Here is a 21816-nt window from a genome sequence, read left to right on the forward strand (position 1 = left end):
AATTAATTCCAACTATGATAGTAGGACAGCTTAGTGAAGTGATCCAACAAAATACCTGCCTGTGCATTACTGAGCCTGAGGATTATCCACGAATCATTTTAACTTCCAGAAAATTACACCCACAGGCAGCAATAGCAACCTACCAATCGTGATATTTCTTATTTCTAAAGTGCTTTTAACTTTGAAAAACATGTTGAGCTCCACTTATTATTATAGAAACATAATACAAGAAAATATATATAAGTCTTAGTTTGTAACAAGTTTGAGAAGACACAAGTGCAGCCCTTTACCCACCAAAAAAGATATTATGTATGTCAAAATCAAGTGCAAGTGGAGTGGGGGTAAGAGCTATATGAAATTAACACAATGTACTTATTATCTTTCACTGAGTTTTTTTTTCTCATTTTCCTTCTTAAGAGAGCTCAGAAGTATTTCACTGAGTTTTAAGTTAAATTTTCGAAAAGCTCTTTTTGTTCTTGCTCCAATCATTATTAATGCCTATTTTATGGATGAAGAAACAGAGATATAGGCAAATTAGATAAATTGCCCATGAATTTTGGATGGGACAAGCTAGGCTTAAAGCCTAGGCCTTCTGAGGACACATGTAATATTTCTTCCCTGCATAATGCTGCTGCCTGTGTATAGTAAGAGACTTTCAGTTAAAAAAAAAAAAATTCAGGTATGCAAGGAATAGCACTTTTCTCGTTTTCTATAACAATTTTATGCTTTGCAATCTATTCTTTTGTCTGGAGGAAACAAAGTAACAAATCGTCTATTGGGGGAGGAGCCGTCATCTGATCTTTGGTCATTGGTCAGCACACGCTGTCCTAGCAGCCACCGATTGTCCTCGTGTGCCTGGCTTTCCATGCCCGTAGCTCTCTGCTGCTCCTGTGGCATTCTCATTCTGCCGGTTTCTTGCCCAAAATCTGGCAGTTTAATCACGTACATGCTGCCTAAGATTCCACCTGCTCAATACCCAACAAAGCCATCTCTTCTCTGTGGTCTTGCTTCCTCTCTGGCAGCACAAAAGGGTCCCAGAGCTCCTCTGTTCTCAGGAACCAGAGTTTCTCTTTGCTCATCCAAGCCAGGTGGGGATGCTCCAAAATCTCCCAGTCTTCTGCCAGCTGTGACACTTTGGACAAGCAACTTAATCTCTCTGTGTCTCAGTTCCTTCATCTTTCGATGGAGGTTTATTCAACCATAAATACTTATGTGTATCCAACCTTTGCCAGGTTCTGTTCTAGACACTAGAGATGCAGCAGTAAACAAAACCAGACAAAAACAGATCTTTGTGGAGCATTCTAACAATAATTACTAATAACTCCCCCACAGACTTTTTTTTTTTTTTGAGTGTGTATTTAGTGTCTGGATTTTAACTTGTGCCACTTTTACGATACAGTCGTCCCTCAGTATCTGTGGGAGATCAGCCCCAGGACCTCTCTCAGATACCAAAATTCAAGGATGTTCAAGTCCTGATACAAAATGGCATAGTATTTGCATGTCACCTGGGTGCATCCTCCCATATTCTTTTTTTTTTTTAAAGACAGGGTCTCACTCTGTCCCCGAGGCTGGAGGGCAGTGGCATGATCATAGCTCACTGCAGCCTTGAGCTCCTAAGCTCAAGGGATCCTCCTGTCTCAGCCTCCTGAGTAGCTGGGACGATACGGGCTCAGGCCCCTCCTGTGTACTTTAAATCATGTCTAGATTACGTATGACACCTAACACAATGTGAATGCTCTGTAAATGGCTGTCATACTGTACTGTTTAGGGAATAATGAGAAAAGGAAAAAGAGTCTGCACATGTTCAGTGCAAATGCAACTTTTTCCATCCAAAGTTGGTTGACTCCACCAGGTGCAGAACTCACAGAGATAGAGGACCAACCGCATGTATCTTCCAGTCGTCAGGAAACACCAAAGGACATATTCGAATAAAGGGCAAAAATGTTTGCTATTTTCTTAAATCCCCAAATTAGAGGCATATATAGGGTAAACACTGGATGTCTCATTCCTTATCCAGCTCCACTTCCCGAAGATGACAAAGATCCGTTGTGCATTTGGAATATTTTCAAGTCTAAACAAATCATTCCATTTTTGTCACAAATATACTAGGCACAAAGTGATATATTATTCACAGAGTGAATAATCCCATTCATATTGTTCTATAGCTTACTTTTCTTGTTTTGCAATTTATTCTCTTATTAATATTTCAAAATTTTACAGGAGTACAAACGTTGAGGTTACATATATTGCCTTTGCACCGCCAAAGTCAGAGCTTCAAGTGTGCCCATCCCAGAAAGTGGGCACTGCACCCATTAGGTGTGAATATGCCCATCCCCTCCTCCCCCTCCCTCATGGGCTTTTAGAGAGGATGAAAGGAGTACGTGGATATGTGTGACAACAGGTGCCTAATGCATAGTTAGCGGTCCAAGAGTGAAAGTGATTGTTACTATTAATAGCAGTTCATCTGCAAGAAGGATCATTTCCCTTCCAGAGTCCTTGCTTAAGCATTCTTTCCTTTGCTGTGGTTGGGCTTTGGAACTAAAAACAGGAAGAGAAGTGGTTGTCAGGCAACTTTTATTTTTCACCCTGCTTCATCCTCTCCAGAGCCGAGTATCTGCTTGACCAGGAAGAAGGAAAAGGGGGAAATGCAAGGTGAAAACCCTTCACGGGCTGTGACCCTCCAATACCCTCCTCACCAGCAAGTGTCACATGCCCTTCGTGAACTTTCTGCACATCCAGCTTGCCCTGCATGAGGAATAACTAGGAATCAATGCGGCAATTTGATTGACAATGTCCACACGATCATTTGAAGGGCTATGATCATTGAATGACTCTATTTTCATTTTCTCCAATAGTTTTCTAATTGGAAAACTCCTGATCCTGTGGTATCCCTAATTGCTGTTCAAAATCCGATGGTAAGTCATAGTCCAATTTTATTCTTGTTTTCTCTGTTTTCCAATTGGTGTAGTTATGGGGTCGTACAAGGCAGTGATTAAGAGTTTGAACCTGGAATCATGACTACACAGAGGAATCTCAACCATTTGCGAGTCCTGGAACTTTAGGCCGAACCTGACCCTCTCTGAGCATCAGTTTCCCTGTCTATGGGATGGTGATGATAAAAAGCATTCTTCCTTCTCAGAGTCGAAAGGATTATATGAGTTTGTGCATTTAAATCACTGAGTGCATCGCTTAGCAAGTAATAACTGCTTGGTAAGTATTAGTGGTTATTACATATTTCTTTCATAACGGAAAAACAGATATAACTTTTTAAAAACCAGCCCACATATGAGTTCCTTTTTATTTATTTTGGTAAAGGAGAAGTGTTCGAACCAACCTGTTTCTCCTTTTCTGGCTTCTTTGTTGGTAGGGAGGGAAGGATGTTTCCAGAAGCAGCCCACACAACTTCCTTTACTTGGCTTCAAGGATGTTTTGCTTTATCTTGGTATATTTTATTTAATAAAACAGTTTCCTTTTTACAGGCAGTTGTTTAGGAAACTCAAAACATGCAAAACTATAAAGTAGTTAAACCTGGGGTTGAGAAGGCAGGAAATGAAGGCTGTATTTGTCTTGCAGCTTCTAACCTATCTGGGTCATTAAAATGTACCTGCAAAACTTTTAGTGGCTGTGCTTGTCCAGATTTCAATAATGCTAAAGCTGTTTTTCTTACCTGCCTCTTCAGGTATCATGAAGAATGATACGGTAATTATCTCCAAGATGGTGAGTAAATGTCTCACTACCTAGCCTTTTGGCTAAAAGAGGATTCCCAGATGTAAGCAAATAATAGTAATATAAATAGCTGAAATTTGTTAAGTATTTCTGTGGACCAGACAATGAACGAACTGTTTGCCTTATATTAGATCATTTAATTCCCACAAAACAACATCAAAAATGGTGTGCGTATCCTGGAGTGTGGGTATGGAGGGCATGTCATGACAGCGTTTATAGGCACAAACTTCCTCAAACATTTCAGTCTCATTCACAAGATTCCATGTTTATTTCTTCTGTCGAGAGTGGAGGAAATAAACATGAAAATTGAGTAAGGTAACTTGTTTTTCAAGACTTTCCCAGAATCAATTAATGTCATCTCTGTATCGTCACAACTTGTCCTGGAGAAGGAAGCACCAGGCACTAAGTCCCATCTTATCACGGGACAGAACTTTTACACTGTCCCATGACCCCCAGAAGAGTCACATCTCCTCTTAGACTCTTAGTTCTTGGAAAATAACAAAGTTGGCCTAGTGACCTCTGAGGTCACTTCCTTCTCTGTTATTCAAAGACATCATTTTCCCCCTGAAAATATTTATCTGTCTTACATGACAATGGAATGAAAACTAAGTCCAAATGGGCACAGAGTTTATGGGCTGAGAGCTATAGGTGCACAAGTTATCTTTGTCCTCATATAGAGCAATGAAGACAAGACCCCCCAGATCAAAGGAAGGCCACCCACTCTGGTAATCCCAGGTCACAGGATGGACTTACTATTTACAGGTTCTAAAGTCATGCAGACAAGTGTAAGTTTAGAGAGAATTTTTTTTTTTTTTTTTGAGACAGAGTCTCACTTTCTTGCCCGGGCTAGAGTGAGTGCCGTGGCGTCAGCCTCGCTCACAGCAACCTCAAACTCCTGGGCTTAAGCGATCCTGCTGCCTCAGCCTCCCGAGTAGCTGGGACTACGGGCATGCGCCACCATGCCTGGCTAATTTTTTCTGTATACTTTTAGTTGTCCAGATAATTTCTTTCTATTTTTTTAGTAGAGAGAGGGTCTCGCTCTTGCTCAGGCTGGTCTTGAACTCCTGACCTTGGGTGATCCTTCGGCCTCGGCCTCCCAGAGTGCTAGGATTACAGGTGTGAGCCACCACGCCTAGCCTGGAAGTTGATTTTTCATGCCTTCATAGCAAACATAGAGGATCTCTGGAAGAATATTTTCAGGTTGGTCTATGAAGCAAGAAAATGGAGACATCTTGGTTTCCGAAGACACAGCTAACATCTGCTGCCCTGCGCCTAGTGAAAGGAGAATTCTACAGCGAAGGGAAAATTTTAAGAGATGACTACGGAAATCAGATGGCTTCAATCCTTGCACACAAATTTATAGTTATTATAAAAAACATACAGCTTGTATAAGAAGAAACAGTTTTCGTTTATATCAAAGTAACAAAAAGATCCAGAAATCAATAAACAAAGTTATGCTAAAAAATATCTTTCTGGCCTCCAAGATACAATGTTGCTACATAAGTACTTTGGTTCTTCATAAACGTGAGCCATAGAGAGAGAAAATACCAGCTGCTCCTGACACGCTGGGACCCACTCCACGAAGGCTAGAAATGGTCTGTTTTCCGGCAGTGTGTACATGTTGTTGGTGTAAACAGTTAACTAGCCCATGGGAAGCTACAGGCTTCATTTACAATTAACCACCGAAGTTTGGAGACAAGATCCAAAATGGTCACTAAGCCAGGGATTTGGAAGAATTTATATAAATGTTCAAAATTTGCCATCTGCGGACACCAATTAAAAAAGGATGTGTAAATGTGATTCTGAAAACTTCAATGCTTCCTAAATTTTAGCACAGATTCTATGACCCATGTAAAAAAATGTTAGATACAATGGTTCTGAGATTACAGCATCTTTTAATTACTTGTTGGGGTGGATTTGACCATTTGGCTATTCCCTTCCTTCCTCAACATCCATTGGTTTTCCTCTCAAGGTTCTGTGTTCTTTCAAAGAGAGCAAACTGTCTCGATACCATATTGCTGTTTAGCCAAGGAATGAAGAGTATACACACATGAGTAATTGACATGAGATTATCATGCCATTAACATGTAGGCAACCAACATATATTGAACACTGGTCCCAGCACTGTAAGATGTCTCCCATAAAGATTTGTTCTTCTGTACTTTTTGATGTCTGGAAAAAGTCCTGAAAAGAAGTAACTTGTCCAGGTTTCCATCACTGTCTAAACTGAAAGAATCTGTAATAGACAGGTACAAGTATCCCCTTTCGCAGGTGGCTTTATCCCCATATTGATTATGCTGTTTGTTCAAACGCCCCACTATAGACTGATGCAATACTGGGAAAGAGGATTTGCTAAGCAACTGACAAAAATTTTTGTGATTTATGTGGCAAACGCATTTCTTAGTATATACTAATAAAATTATATTTTGGCTTTTTAGTGGTTTACGGTATATTGACTTGATGCAATTTCCAAAAATGCCACGTGAACTAGCAGATCTTAGATTACTGGAGATTTACTAATTGTAGACATTTTGTTAGGCCCAGTTTGAAAATCCAGGCTTCATTTCTGCAAACAAATAGAAATTCATATGAAACTGTACCCATAATAATTAAAAATTTTAAAACCGCAAAAGTTCAAGCATTTTCTTCCATTATCTTAAGTGATACATAATGAAAGTGCACAAATTAAATGTATGTATTGATCTCTAGAAACTGATACATCACAATTCTTATGTAGCCTTTACTTGAAATTTGTTTGGTTTTTAGTGATAGGGTCTCTCTCTGTCACCCAGGCTGGAGTGCAATGGCATCATCATAGCTCACTGCAGCCTCAAATTCCAGGACTCAAATGATCCTCCAACCTCAGCCTCCCAAATGGCTAGGATTACAGGTGTGAGCCACCACGCTCAGCTTACTTGGAAGTTTTAAATTTGCTTTCTCTTTTTTCTTATTCGTATCTAGTTTAAATCTCATTGTTTCAATTTCCAAACCTGCTCTTCCAAAGCAGCTGGTTAAGCGTCACATATAGACAACACATATTTATCTCATTTCCCTCCGTAAGCTGCACTGAAAAGTCAGGAAAAGTACGCAAAAGGTATAGTCAATAAATACAAAGAGAAAGGGGTTGAGAGTATATAGGAAACATTTCAAAAAAAAAAAATTTGTCAGGCCAGGTGCAGTGGCTCACACCTGTAATCCTAGCACTCTGGGAGGCCAAGGCGGGTGGATCACTCGAGGTCAGGAGTTCGAGACCAGCCTGAGCAAGAGCGAGACCCCGTCTCTACTAAAAAATAGAAAGAAATTATTTGGCCAACTAAAATATATATATAGAAAAAATTAGCCGAGCATGGTGGCGCATGCCTATAGTCCCAGCTACTGGGGAGGCTGAGGCAGGAGGATCGCTTAAGCCCAGAAGTTTGAGGTTGCTGTGAGCGAGGCTGATGCCATGGCACTCACTCTAGCCCGGGCAACACAGCGAGACTCTGTCTCAAAAAAAAAAAAAAAAAATTTGTCTGATAGGAAGCAAGCAGAGGAGTGGCAGTTGACTGAACCGTGTAGTCAAAGTTAGGACCTAAGTGTTCCTCCAGGTGGGGAGGACACAGACTGAGGAGAAACCATCCCAAGCACCATGAAGGATGCTGGACCACAAAAACCACAGAAGTGAATTTGAGATTTAGGCCTGAAAATAAGGGGATTAGTTAAAAGCCAGCATGGAGAGCCCTGGACTCTGGTCGCCCTACCCTTTCTCAAATCCCATTTGCCCACCAACAAACCCCTCGGTCTGGAAAAAAAAAAAAAAGGCATGGTGTAATCTAGCACTTTGGGAGGCCGAGGAAGGATGATTGCTTGAGACCAGACTGGACAACATAGTGAGACCCCATCTCTACAAAAATGTTTTAAAAATTAGCCAAGCATGGTGGCACACACCTGTAGTCCCAGCTGCTCAGGAGGCTGAGGCAGGAGGATACTTTGAGCCCAGGAATTCGAGGTGGCAACGAGCTATGATGACGCCACTGCACTCTAGCCTAGGTGACAGAGTGAGACCCTATCTCAGGAAAAAAGGAAAAGAAAAAAAAAAGAAAAGGAATGAGAGAATCTTGGGGAAACAGAGACACTGCAGGCTATGGGATATAAAATTGAGGCATCAGTCATCCATGCCATTTAAAAAACAGTGACTGATGCTGTCACTGTGTGTCAGACAAATATCCCATCAGACTCCCTTCCAAAGCTCGCTGTTGAACGCATTTGTCTTCGGGTCAGAGGAGAAGAGGATAAGGAACCATAGATGATCCTAGAAGACTTCTGTGGTCTCTGGTAGTTCTGGGATTTTTATAGATGTCTCCTTTTGGTGTATCCAGTTCAGTTTTTCCTTGAAAACAACATTTCCAAAAAAAAAAAAGACAAATTCTTCACAATCACAATTGCAATAGGAATGGCGATTATTTTCATGATGCGAAAGTAAGTGGAAAGTATGATATGAATAAGTATTCTAATTATTGAAAGATTTTCTTATTTGAGGAAATTGCAGTAAATTCAAATATTTGGTGTGCTTATTTCATAATAATGATAGTTGTGGGGCTGTTGAAGTCAGATGTTATTAGATATTATTAGATCCATTTTACAGATGAGAAAATTATGGCTTAGAGTGATTAAGTAACTTACCCATGGTCATGTAGTTATTAGGTAGTGGTGCTAGTAATCAAATTCACTTCTGTCGATTACAAGTATCCCAAAATGCTTCACAAAGTTTTGGTTAACAACTCTGCACCAAGGAAAGATTCTCCAGAACAAAGAAAAAAAATGTCAAGGAACACTCCCTGCAAGCTTAGAACATCTAATTATTTGATTGTTTAATTAGATTGATAATCTTGAAATTTAAAGGCTGGGATAAATACCTTCAAATATTATTTTTTTTTTCCTAAAACTGAAAGTCCATAAAATCGAATTTAGAAATACAAATGAAAATGAACAATTTGGGTCAACCTTACCCAGTATTTATCTTTTTTCCGTCAGTCATTTCCTCTGACAGTTTTTCTCTGTGCCTAGCGTCCTCTGGATTTGTCATCTCCCTGATAAAATTTTGCCTTGGTTCACAGTTGGGCTAAACCTCCTGAATATGATTTCTATTCATATAAATATTAGCTGAATATTTTTTACTTTCTTTGCTAACCTTTGTCAGGTAGCCCAAATATCCATTTGCATATTCATATTCTGATTCTAAGCTTCTGTTTTCTTTCTATGACATAGTCAGGTGGAGTCGTCCTTCGGGACAGTTGGTTGAGGTGAGCGGTGGGGAATAGGGTAGGATGGATGAATTTGTGGGAAGATCTGGAAGTAAAAACCTTACAGTTATGTTATTTTGGTCCATCTGCCATGCCCAACATTTTTAGGCAGATTAAATAAAATGAGAAGTGTATCAAGAATAGCATTATTAAAGAGGGAGAAAAGTCTGAACAGCAAAATGCTTTTTGAGGATACTGTAAAAATGGAGGAAGGGCAGTATCCTCTGGTCATCTCCTGATGCCTAAGAGGGGTGGCAGTGAATTCTTGAACATGTTCCAGCCTCAATAGTCTGTTAGCACCAGTGCCAGCCACGCCGCTGAGATGGCCCAGTGGGGAAGACCCTCAAAATTCTGAGCTTGGGCTCAACATCCCAGTTCATTCTTTCCTGGAAACCATCTGAAAATGGTGTGCATCAACTACGCTGCACATTTTTTTTCCTTCTATTCCAGTTTCTTAATCTCTCCCAAACAAACTCCAGACAAAGTCTGTTAGGTGCTAAGGTTTACAATCTATGTATAAAATATTGTAAAATTCAACCATTTTAAAAGTCCACAGAGAAACCTAGAAAACATGCTAAAGTGAATTGCCTGATAATCTTTATCTTTTCATTTTCCCCTGCTGTATCTTTTTTTTTCTATCTCATTTTCTCCTTCCTGTAGAGATATTCTTAATGTTTCACAATAAAAAAAAACATTTTAGCTGCTTTTTTTTTTAAACTGGTGCCATAGTACATTTTAGTTCTGAAAAGAAATTCCTTGTGGGCCGGGCACGGTGGCTCATGCCTGTAATCCTAGTACTCTGGGAGGCCGAGGCGGGTGGATCCTTTGAGCTCAGGAGTTCGAAACCAGCCTGAGCAAGAGTGAGACCCCCATCACTACTAAAAAATAGAAAGAAATTAGCTGGACCCGTCACTACTAAAAAATAGAAAGAAATTAGCCGGACAACTAAAAATATACAGAAAAAATTAGCCGGGCATGGTGGCGCATGCCTGTAGTCCCAGCTACTTGGGAGGCTGAGGCAGGAGGATTGCTCAAGCCCAGGAGTTTGAGGTTGCTGTGAGCTAGGCTGACGCCACGGCACTCTAACCAGGGTGACAGAGCAGGACTCCGCCTCAAAAAAAAGAAATTCGTTATGTTGGTAGCAAATTGGTTATTTTATTGGTAAGTTGAGTTTACTATGTGCTGTCAAATTTGTGAGTATATGCCACAGGTTAAAATGATCAAGGTAGTTTTGCCATGTATATAATGGTGATCTTTGGGCAGAAGCAAGAGAACAAAGAATTTTCAATTTGTTTAGCCATTTGTTTCTTTTTCCCCATAATAAATATCTTTGTACATAGATCTTTGCATAGGATAAATCATTGTTTTTGTAGAGTAAATTCCTAGAAAGGGAATTGCTGAGTAATTGGTTATGGGCATTTGAAGTGATAATACCTATTACCAGGATGATATCCAGAAAAGTTAAACAACTTATTCCCTAGCCAATATGAGTTAATGATAGTCATTTTATTAGTTTCCAATCTCATGAGTTAAAATATCTCGTACAGTTTAAATTAGCATATCTTAGATTACAGATAAGATTGAACATCCTATATTTCTTTGTTATTTATATTTATACATTTGTGAATTTCCTCCTAATCCCCTTGAAGTATTTTTCCATTGGGGATTTCATCTTTTTTTTCTTATTGCTTTGCAAAGATCTTCTTATAGATGCTATAGGTAGGCTGTAGATTAGCTATATATTAAATATCTTTCCCCATCCTTTCTGTCGATTCAGTGAGCAGAGTACTTTCTCATCATTTGGCTGAACTCTTGGCCATGTGGCTTGCTGTGCCCAGAGTAATACCAGAGGTGACAGAACCAGGGGCTTTAAATGTGCTTGCACAGTTTGTCTGGATTTCTTCTTCTACTCCTGTGATCTGCCACGAGAAGGACATACTTGTAAGTAGCAAACCCACCTGCTCTGTAGACATGTGGATAAGAACACTAAAATGTTTATTGTTACAAGCCACTGAGTATTCATTATGCAGCATTCCAGCAGCAAAACAGTGCCATGAGGTTGTCCTCGAAACATCATAAATATCAATGTGCTCTTGCCAACTAATTACAAGAGGAGACATTTGAAAATACAAGGAATAAAGAAAAAAAATATGGAAAACATACTGCTCTTTTTCAAAGAAAGAGATGCACTAGGAGCACTTTCTTTGAACTAGAAGATTCATCCATCAAGTACAGTATAGCCCAGTGCCTAGGGTCTGTAGTACTTTCAGGGGCCTATAAAAATAGTTTTATTTCTTTTAAAATCAGATTTTAAAAAACCTTCTAGTTCAAAGAAAATGTTGCATGGATAATATTAATATATTCATCTTTATACCAATGCCGTTATAAAATATAATTTAAATTTTTTTGTGTGGAGGAAGGGGTCTACATAGACAAAAGGACCCATAAAGTACAATAAGACTCACTCTAGAGCAAAAGATCGATCCTTTCCAGCCCCTGGGCAGTGAATGGGGGTTATGGTCTCAGGGTGCTTCCTCATTCTTCCTTCTGGGTCTTTACTGGAAGAGATGCTTTTCTTATATGCCGTATCTTCTTTTCTGTTGGTGGTGGTGGTGCTGGTGGTTAAGGAAATGTTATCGTCTCAAAGACCATCTCATCTTTTCCTGCTTACAAATGGAAGAGGGAAAGGAGGTACAGAGGAAGGCAAGCTTTGTGCAAGTCCTCATGACTTGTTCGACGGTTATCAGCAAACGATAGGTCATCCGGTGGATCTTGTCAGCAGCTGTCTGCGTTGGCCTGTTCCGGACTCTTGATCTGTTTTTCTGCAAGGTCGTTTTCTAATCTTGTGCCCTGCCACTGTGTAAGCAAGTAGCTAACAGAACAAGCCCAAAGCATGCTGGAAGCAAAATGACTTCCCTTTAGCTAGCCTAAGGACATAGTCTGAATAGCCCTTGGGGTGGCTGATATCCTCACTTTCACCCTCCCCCTGCCATTTGTCCCCATCAAGCCCTGAGCTACAGTCCCCAATTTTGCTCAATATTACACAGCAAGTAAGGGGCAAAGTCAGTACACAAAGCTAGTTCTTAAGACTCCAGGACCTTAACATTTCCTTCAATTGCTTGTATACTGTTGGCCTTTAATGGTTGCACTTGTCTCAAAGTCCTAGAATGGAGAGCCCACGACCTTCTCTTTTCTTCTTTCTGTGTCCCTCTGTGTCACCTCTTACTCTCCGTAGGTGCTGCAGAGTGTCTATGCTAAGTCACTCCCTGAGGCTAAGCCCATTCTATCTTGTCCACTGAAATGGAAATTGCTACTCCCCACTGTTCACCCCAGGTCATCTCCCAATGTGGGCACTTGTCATTATAGTCGCCCTAACATCATTTAAAGCCAGTCAGGCATTTACATTCTTTAAGGAGTAAAATTTATGTTACAGTGAAAATAAAAATTTGCAGAAGTCAATTATCTTAATGAGTTGCAGGTGGAGGGAAAAGACCTTTGCAAGGGCAGGCCAGGGTGCTATAGATGATGGAAACCAGGCAAACAGTGCTCAACTCCTGTATCAGAGAGGGCAGCTGTGTCTGAACATTGGTGTTAGGTAGATAGGGAGGGATTGTGGGCCTCCTAGTGGGTGCTGTTGCCCCCATCTTGGTCCTGCCCAACCCTAACTCTCCATCCCTGGGGAGGAGGGAACTCCCTACGAATCTGCCAATCAGAACTTGGTGCATCAGCTGCAAAAGAACGCAGAGGACTCTCTAGCCTACAGGCCAAGCAGCATGAGTACCATAAAGTCAGGAAAGTGGCCTAGAACCCAAGTGCGTAGTTAAGGCTCAGGTCATGTGACTCCCAACTGTCCAATCAAAGTGGTCCATGGTGACCTCTGAACCACAAGGGCAGGCCCTATCCGGGCACTATAAAAGAAGACAGACCATAGCCAGCCTCTTTTTGTGCCCTTCCTCTTGCTCTCCGTCTGCTGTGACAATGGGTCCAGGAGTCATCTGTGGCGTATGTACCATGCTTTGTAAATCTATATCTTGCTCTTGCCCCATAATCCTATAATTTCTCTCCTCAGTAAACCTCATTTTTGTGCTTGCCTAACTTTGGCATGTCTGGTCATTCTTTGGCCATGAACACGCCAAGAACCAACCTTTCAGACTAAAATCTGACGTCAGGAGCAGAACAGATAGCTGTCCTTCCAGGTCCGGACTGAGTTCATGGTCAGTGAAGGGAGTATGGGGGAGAATGGGGCCGTATATTGGGAAATTGAAGGCAGCATTGAAAACTTAATCACTAGAGGGAGAGGATCTATGTGGAGGAGGGAAAAATCAGTGGGACTGAAGATAAGGGTAAAACAAAGAATGGTGTCCACACTCTGACCATAGCCTTACCCCGGTGTGAAGGCGATCACTTCCTAAGGGAAAGGAGGTCTGGTGGCACACCTCAGTTTTAGGGTACGTGTTTAAATGGAACAGAATATCCACACCTATTTTCATCTACTAATTTTTTTTTCTGGAAACTGACCTAGGTTATAAGAGGAGTTGAATGCGAGATTTGTTTGTTGCTGTGGTTTTAGAGGTGCTTTGCTTTCTTTGTGCGTTTTTGTAGCCTTTGCTGGTTTGGTTTGCTTTTTAACTCATGAAGAAGACACACATCCTCCAGTGAACGGGGGCAGATTAATGGTAACCAGCTGGGAACAGTCTTCATTTAAGACCCTCCCAGTTACCAGCCTATTCTAGAGACGAGCTCAACTTCTCAACTAGCATTTTCTTTCTGGAGCCTCAAGCTTCATACACTCAGCTTCTTGAAATTTCCTTTGACTTTAGTGTCTACAAGACATTGGCCAGGAACTACCAGTACTAACTGTCATTCACGTATGAGTCTTAGACATGATTGGGATGCAGAAAATGACTGCCCAAAACATGGCGCTTGGACATGCTGAGTGCTTTTGAAAATTGAAAGGTCTCAGAAATAAGTCTCAGAATCAAGGTCCTTATAACCTTGTCTTGTTCCTCCTTCCCAAGCACAGAGAGGGACTCTCTCTAAAATTTCCTTATCTAACCAAGAAAGCTTTTTACCCAAAGAAACACAATTGCCTTCTAGCCCCTCCCTGAACTTCTCTATAGAAGACTGTAGAATGAACCACACCTGGATGGACTTTTTCACAAGATAGTGCCGGCCTCTGGGCTCGTTTACAAGTTAATTTCTGTCTTCCTTGTTATTCATTCTCTTTAGTAATCATTTACTGTCCATCAAAAGAATTGTTTCTGTTCCCCACTTTTTCCTTCCCCTGTGAAAAAGGTATAAAAGCTTCTGTATCCCATTGAGGGGTGGGGTAATCGCATTGTAATTTTCTCCTGTGCAAGTTAATCAATTTGTATGCCCTTTTCCCTGTTAATCTGCCTTTTGTCAGTTGATTTTTCAGCAAAACTTCAAAGGGCAAAGGGGAAGTTTTCCCTTCACCCATACATTTGTAAGAATGATCTGTTTCCATTCGATTATCTGATACCAATAACCAACAAGTGTAGGCATCACTTACTGTCACCGAAAATTCGGCACTTGTCCCTGAGGCTGCATGAGAAGAACGAGGACAAGTGGTTTGAGGAGAAGGGAAGAGAAGTTTATTAATTTGCTGGCAAATGAGGGGGTTATCAGACTCTCATCTCAAAGTGCCAAAGCCCTATTTCTGAGCAGAAATAAAGAGTTTTTAAAGGTTCTGATCAATCCCGTCTTTGGCTAAGGTGATCCATGGTGACCTCCACCCAGACAGTTCCCTAGAGCCGTCCATCTCCTGTGGCACAAAGAACAAAAGACATTCCCCTGCCCCTCCCGACCACTGGCCTGAGACAGGGATGCAGGTCCTACTTCTCCAAAAGCAGTGGGGGATATTTTAAAGGGACATAAAACATTTTGCCATTTTTGAGCCATTTCTTCCATTACATATTCTCTTGTCAATATTACCCTTCTAGATCTATGGGAGGAGGGGTGACTACTCTGTTATATTACCTTATGGTTTGGGTTTCAGAGTATCCAAAGTGTTAGATTTCCACAAAATTACTGATTTTTGTGACCAAAGCTCATGTTTTCTGGTGCTTAGCATACGGCACTGTTCACCTCATTCTCTCCCTTCCCTGGGATAGCCCAGACCTCAGACACAGATTTCTCTGTTCCTAAGTTCAACCCGAAGGTGTCAACCGGTCTTCTAACTCCTGGGTCACGTTTTAGGCATCTGGGCCTTAGCTGCAGAATATATCTCATTTAATAGCAGGAGAACGACTAAGAAGAAAGCAACAAAGGCTCCATCCCAACAAAATAAAGGGAATTGATGTTTGAGCAACTTTCCTACTCATCCCTTTTTCGTGGTTTTAGGGAGTTTTTTTCCTCTGTCTGCTATGCTTTAACTTGTTAATAATTGCTTTAACATAATCGTTGCTGACTTATTTTATAGTTTTCCAGCTCATTCTTTTTTTTTTAATTTCAATTACTTAAAATGAATTTAATATCTAGTCATGAGACTGCCTCCTATCTGCAGCTGACACCCTGACCAAGGAAGGAAAGCTTTCCCTTTCCGATGGCCTTTGAAAAAAGACAAATGACTGTTCAATTTTGCAGTGCTTGTCCTGGTAATGACAACATGCAGGGTGAAGGAGCTCATCTCAGTCATGTCATTACGTAGCCCAGAACATTCTGTTTTCTGATACTTGTCTTTGTCAACGCTCAGTTGCCCAACATGAGCTGTGGCCTCTTCACTTTACTTGCTTTATATAATATATACTTCTGGTTGTAGCTTGAAGTTTTTTGTGTGCTTCGTTTTGTTTAATCAGGTAATCACAAATATTCTGTTCAAACAAAATAAACACAACATGAAAAAGAAAGCTTCTGTTGCTGTTACTGATCTTTCTTGTCCCTTTGAATGCAGGGTCTACTACATTTGGGGCTGACATTATTTTATGTTCATCTTTGGCTGTATGTTAAAGTTGCCTTCCTAGATGAATTATCAATCAACAATTCAGCAGTTACTGAGGTCAAGCTAGGGGCCAAACTTGGGTTGGTTAGGTGACAGAAAAGCAGCATGGTTTAAAGGAAAGTCTAAGAGCATTAAAATTTAAACTATAAAAAAAATAATTTGAATTTCTACGTAAACATACTAACATCATAGCTATAAAATCTTGGGCAAGTCAGAACTTTAGTTCCTCAACAATAAATTACGAGTATTGATACTTAAATTTATTCTTAAAGAACATATATATATTTTTTATATATATGGGGAAATATATATATATGGGGGCTGGCACATTGCATATGCTAAATAAATGGTAATTGCTATTATTTCTTAGCAAATTTCACATATTTACTATCCACTAGAATAAAAGAGGATTGCCTTTCGTTTTCCCTAAAGTGACTTCATTTGGTTCTGGTTTCTAACACCCCTATTATTTTGCCAACTATTTCGTCACCATTGGTTTTGTGAGGTTGATGAATGAAACTTCAAGGGAAGCCTGGGAAAACAGGACTTCACAGTGTGTGGGAAGACAAGCATCCTTACCTTGCTCCTCCCCTGTCTCCAGGTTCATGGACAGGTGGCCTCTCTTGCTTGGAAGACATGTCCCTTCTAGCATGAACGCTGAGGTGTGTCTTCCAGCGGCAGGTACGGATGGCCACGGCCCAGCCCCGGAACCTTCTCGTCTTCGAGTTTGGGCTCAGGTATGACACAGCTGTTTCTCGATAAATGTTTCTCAAGCTGATTATGTCTAAGTGCTAACAGGGAGAATCTAAAGGACATTCTGACTTGCTCTTGGTGACAACGAATGCCCAGTCCATATGTTTGTGTTTAAACAGAGAATCGAAGCTTAGTTCTCTCTATATAGACAGGAGACAGTAGGTGGAGTCCACTGTTTTTCTCAAGGAGAACGGTTAACATGTGGTTTCTGTGGGCTTATTGCTTTTCTTTCCATCCTGCCATGGGGGATCTTTCCTGGTCTGGCCTCTGGTCCCCCTTCCGGCTCATCTACTGATGACATTGCTGGACTCTGGCCCCGATCGGTACTGACCCAACTTGAAGAATTCCTTCCATCCTCAGCTACCAGTCCTCTTTCTCTCCACTACCCTTTAACTTGTAACTCCCTGCTATTATCGCACGTGCTACCCCATGTGAGAGAAAGAACTAGAAAACTGGAGCCTGGGGCAAGACAGACGATTCTCAAATCCAAAACATAGTTCAAAGACTCCAGTTGAATTTCTTTAGTGTCCACTAGTATCAATGTGTCCACCTTGTACAAAAAGTTCCCAGTTACTGCTGTAGGTTCCACTTCTTGGCCACTAATACGTAAATATTGCCTTTTGCTCTGAGACCAGTTTCCCTCCTGCTGTTTTGTTTTGTGTTCTCCTGGCTGTATTCTTTATTTTCATTTTCCCACCATCTTAATGTTCCCAAAGAGAGTATCAGGGCGGGCACTCTTGTCAAAGGTGGCACACGCTCCCATTCTCCCATGGTTTAGCACAGCAATGATAATGAGGAGACAATCCCTCATGTCGCTGGGAGGTGGCAGGCAGCAGCAACAAGAAAGCTACTGTCAGGAGAGCCAGACCAGACTTGTTCTTGCACACACGTGAGACACGCTTTGGGGATGTCTATAAAACCTGCAGGAGCTTTGAGGAAAGGGAGGCTCATACCCATTAGTCAGGAAGGTGAGGCATGGAGCTTATTTAATTTGGGAAATTAATGTTAATGTGATTGCATTTGTGCCCTCACGCTGCCATAAACAAGGGATGTGGGGGGCAGGGTTGAAGGGGGCGATATTCTTTCAGTCTAGAAGTATTCCTTGATGTGCCTGGCACTATTCCAGAAATCAGTGGGGAACAAAACATAGAGAAGGCTCCTTCCCTCAAGGGTTACACAACTGAGGAGTCCCTATGAAGTAGGAATGACCTGGGATTCTGTTGTCCTTGATATTCCAGAGCCCTGTGGGCAGTATACCCCATAGTTAGGGATCCTCAGTCTCTAATTTCCAACCAGCTTCTAGATTAGATTCAGAATCCAGGTAATGTCGCCAACCTTATAGCCAACTCAGTAAGATCAGAACGCCTGTCCCAACCCAGACTCAGAGCAGAACGCATTCCTCCAAACTCGAGAAGTCATATATCAGCTCTGTGAGTGCTATTCTATACGTAAGATTTGAAGGCCAATGGTCTTGAAATGAAACGTGGTTATCTAGCTTGGTTAGGGAGATGGAGACTGAATTTTTAGCCTCAAACCATTGGTGTTTTTTTTTTTTTTCCCCTCAATTCTTTTAGATGTACCTTTCAAAAATAGGACCACAATGATAATTGATCCAAAAATTATTTTGGAATACTGATCATTCATGTATGTAAGTACTGTCCCTATTTTTGAATTCTTACACTGTTTTGCGCTGAATGGAAATATAATCCAAGGTAACCTTCTCAGCAGGACTGTCTTTTTCTTTTTTTTCCTTATTTTTGCAGCCATTTGATCCCAAAGCAGGACTGTCTTAAGTGTTATTCTCAGTAGAGCTATTTTCTGGTGATCCGAAGCAGAGAATTAAAAAACATAAACAGCCAAGCATCCATTTCAACAAATTGAACTCAGATGGGAAACCCACATACACATTCTTTGGAGGAACTGTGAGGTAATGAAAAGTTACTTTAAAAAGACATTTACAGCGCATGAATTGGAAAAACGTCAGACCTGTAAATATTGTAAAACTACTCATCCTTTGGGATGATGAGAAAGTTCTGGTGATGGATAGTGGCGGTAATTGCGTGACAATGAATTAATGCCGCCGAACTCTATACTTAAAAATGGCTAACATGGTAAATTTTATGCCATGTATATTTTAGCACAATAAAAATATTTGAAAAGCCCCTGTTCATCCCAAATTAAGCCAAAACTTAAAAATATTCTCCAAATTGTGCTTGAATTTTCATCACATGATATTTGGGTTGAGCCTTGAGTGACAACCACACCAGTGGTTCTTAAGTCCCTGCCAAAATATTTCTGCATGTATTTGGCTTTGGTTTTAAAGGATAACATTTATTGGATACAGAAAATATAACTCATGTCCTTACTGATTCACTGACATAAATAAATAAGTAAATATACCATCCAAAACTGAGCTCAGTTTTGAATTAAAACTCCTATCTCTCGCTCCAAGAAAATGCCTATGGCCTTTCTAGCATATGTGTTCAATACTTATATTTGTATTTGCCAAACAATTGTTCCCCTAGAGATGCCATTTGACTGCTTTGAATTGAAACACTTTGGACTATATTATCTGATGTCCAAATCTTACAAAAATGTTTGTATGGAAAACTGGCTAGTAAGTAGTTCAATGTCCAAGGTATGTGCGTAGCTCAGTGATGTTCAGTTCTGTTCCACTGGGACCAATGCTCAATACAGAGTTGATGGTCCTATAATCCAGGAGATTCTAGGACCATTATCAAATATCTCAGCTAGGATTCTGAAGCCAAGTGGCTGTCTGTTTTTAATGTAAAACTGACCTAGATTTGCATCTATTATAGAATCAGGATGTTGTTTTCCAAGCTCTTTTTTTTTATGATAAGAGATAAGCTATTCTGCAGTGAGTCTAGGTATAATTACTGAAAATTTTGTTTCATTTTGTTAAATTTTTATGTAAATAATTTTCTGTAATAAACAATTTATCATAATTCTAGCTAGTTATAGAGTTTTTAAAATTTAAATGTGTGTTTAACTCTGATCTGCGTAAAGTGATTACTGTTCAACTAAATTCCAAAGGCTTGTTGCAAAAGTAATGTTTCGATTCCTGGCCAATGATGCTTATGTTAAGGGTTCTGGTTTTTTTCAAAGAGAAATCTCATATTTTTCTCCAGTGTTAACGTATAATAAGTGGCAGACTCTGTAGAATAATAACACCATTAATGATGATTCTAGTGAATATTTCAATTAGTTACAATTGAATAATCTCCGATCAAATAGATCAATTCTTCAGAACATAAAGTTTGGCTTTTTCTTTTGGGATACAATAGCCCCATTTTATAGTTTGCTTAAGTTACTGCCCTTTATATTTTCTTTTTCTTTTTCTTTTTTTTTTTTTTTGGAGACAGAGTCTCGCTCTGTCACCCCAGCTAGAATGCAGTGGCATCATCATAGCTCACAGCAACCTCAAACTCCCAGGCTCAAGCGATCCTCCTGCCTCAGCCTCCCAAGCAGCTGGACTACAGGTGCGTGCCACAAGCCCAGCTAATTTTTCTATTTTAGTAGAGACGGGGTCTTGCTCTTGCTCAGGCTGGTCTGGAACTCCTGAGCTCAAGCAATCCTCCCACCTCAGCCTTCCACAGTGTTAGGATCACAGGCTACCATGCCCAGCCCCTTTATTTTCTCTTAACAATACTTTTAGTTAACCTAACTTATTGGCACCAGGCTTGTTCTAAACACTTCTTTTTTTTTTTTTTTTTTGAGACAGAGTCTCACTCTGTTGCCCAGGCTAGAGTGCCATGGCGTCAGCCTCACAGCAACCTCAAACTCCAGGACTCAAGTGATCCTCGTGCCTCAGCCTCCCAAGTAGCTGGGACTACAGCATGCGCCACCATACCTGGCTAATTTTTTCTGTGTATTTTTAGTTGTCCAGCAATTTCTTTCTATTTTTTTTTAGTAGAGACAGGGTCTCACTCTTGCTCAGGCTGGTTTTGAACTCCTGAGCTCAAACGATCTGCCTGCCTTGGCCTCCCTGAGTGCTAGGATTACAGGCATGAGCCACCGTACCAGGCCAATGCTTCATATTAATATATGTCTCCAAAAAAAAGACAAAGGTAAACAATGATCACTTAGTTTGGTTTCCAAAGAGCCATGATTAGACCTTTGGAAGTTTCCTTTTATAATTGATTTGCTCAGTAGCCCAGTGTTTTACTTTGTACCTTCAGTTTTTCATAAAACAAACACTTAATCTTTAATTTGGAATTATTTAATTTATTGAGAATGACTTTTTTTTGTGCCAAGGAGTAAAATTTCCTTCTTGATTTCCTAGGTTGTGTTTGCTTTTGTTCATTTGGAGCCTACTGAGATATTTAATGACTAACCAAGAATGTGACCACCCTCCACCCTCGTTACCATTTAGACAAGCTTAGTCAAGCAGAGACCCCTCTACTGGCTCTTTTATCTTTTATCTTCTCAAAAAAAAAATCAATTTGAGACTCATTTCCTTTTAGCATGTTTATTTTCTCTTATCTCGCCAACTCTAACTCTTCTGTCAATTATAACTTTTATTCCGGAGAAAAGATAGAAATTCTTTGCAACCTACTCAGTCTCGACACTGTTGGTAATGAAAGCAGCACAACCTTGCTTTGCTTGTGGGCTGCTCTGAGAAAAAGAACAGAATAATGTAGAAGAAAGTCCAGGATTTTCATGTTGAATCTGTATTTATTTCCCTGTGGTGTTGTGAGGACAATTATGGTAAATTTGTCCTAATCTCCTGACTTTTATCTCTTCAAAAGAAATAAATAGTAATAGTAAATTTTGTGAATGAATATGAAGGATACCATACAGAAACAAGGCCCAAAAAACCCACTAAATTTTCTGCTAGAAGTTTCATTCTCTTAGTCTCAAGTCTCAACCAAAGAACACTGGCTACAGCAATTATCATCTCAAAATGCAATTAATTTCAATTAATTATAATGTGCTATGTTCCAAGTCTGCTGATAACAATTTTCTTTACTTTTTTAATTTTTAATTTCTTTCCATCTTTTTTTTTTTTTTTTAAGATGAGGGTCTTGCTATGTTGTCTAGGCTGGTCTTGAACTCCTGGCCTCAAGCAATCCT

This window comes from Lemur catta, chromosome 24 (assembly GCF_020740605.2).
Source record: "Lemur catta isolate mLemCat1 chromosome 24, mLemCat1.pri, whole genome shotgun sequence".
Classification (NCBI taxonomy): domain Eukaryota; kingdom Metazoa; phylum Chordata; class Mammalia; order Primates; family Lemuridae; genus Lemur; species Lemur catta.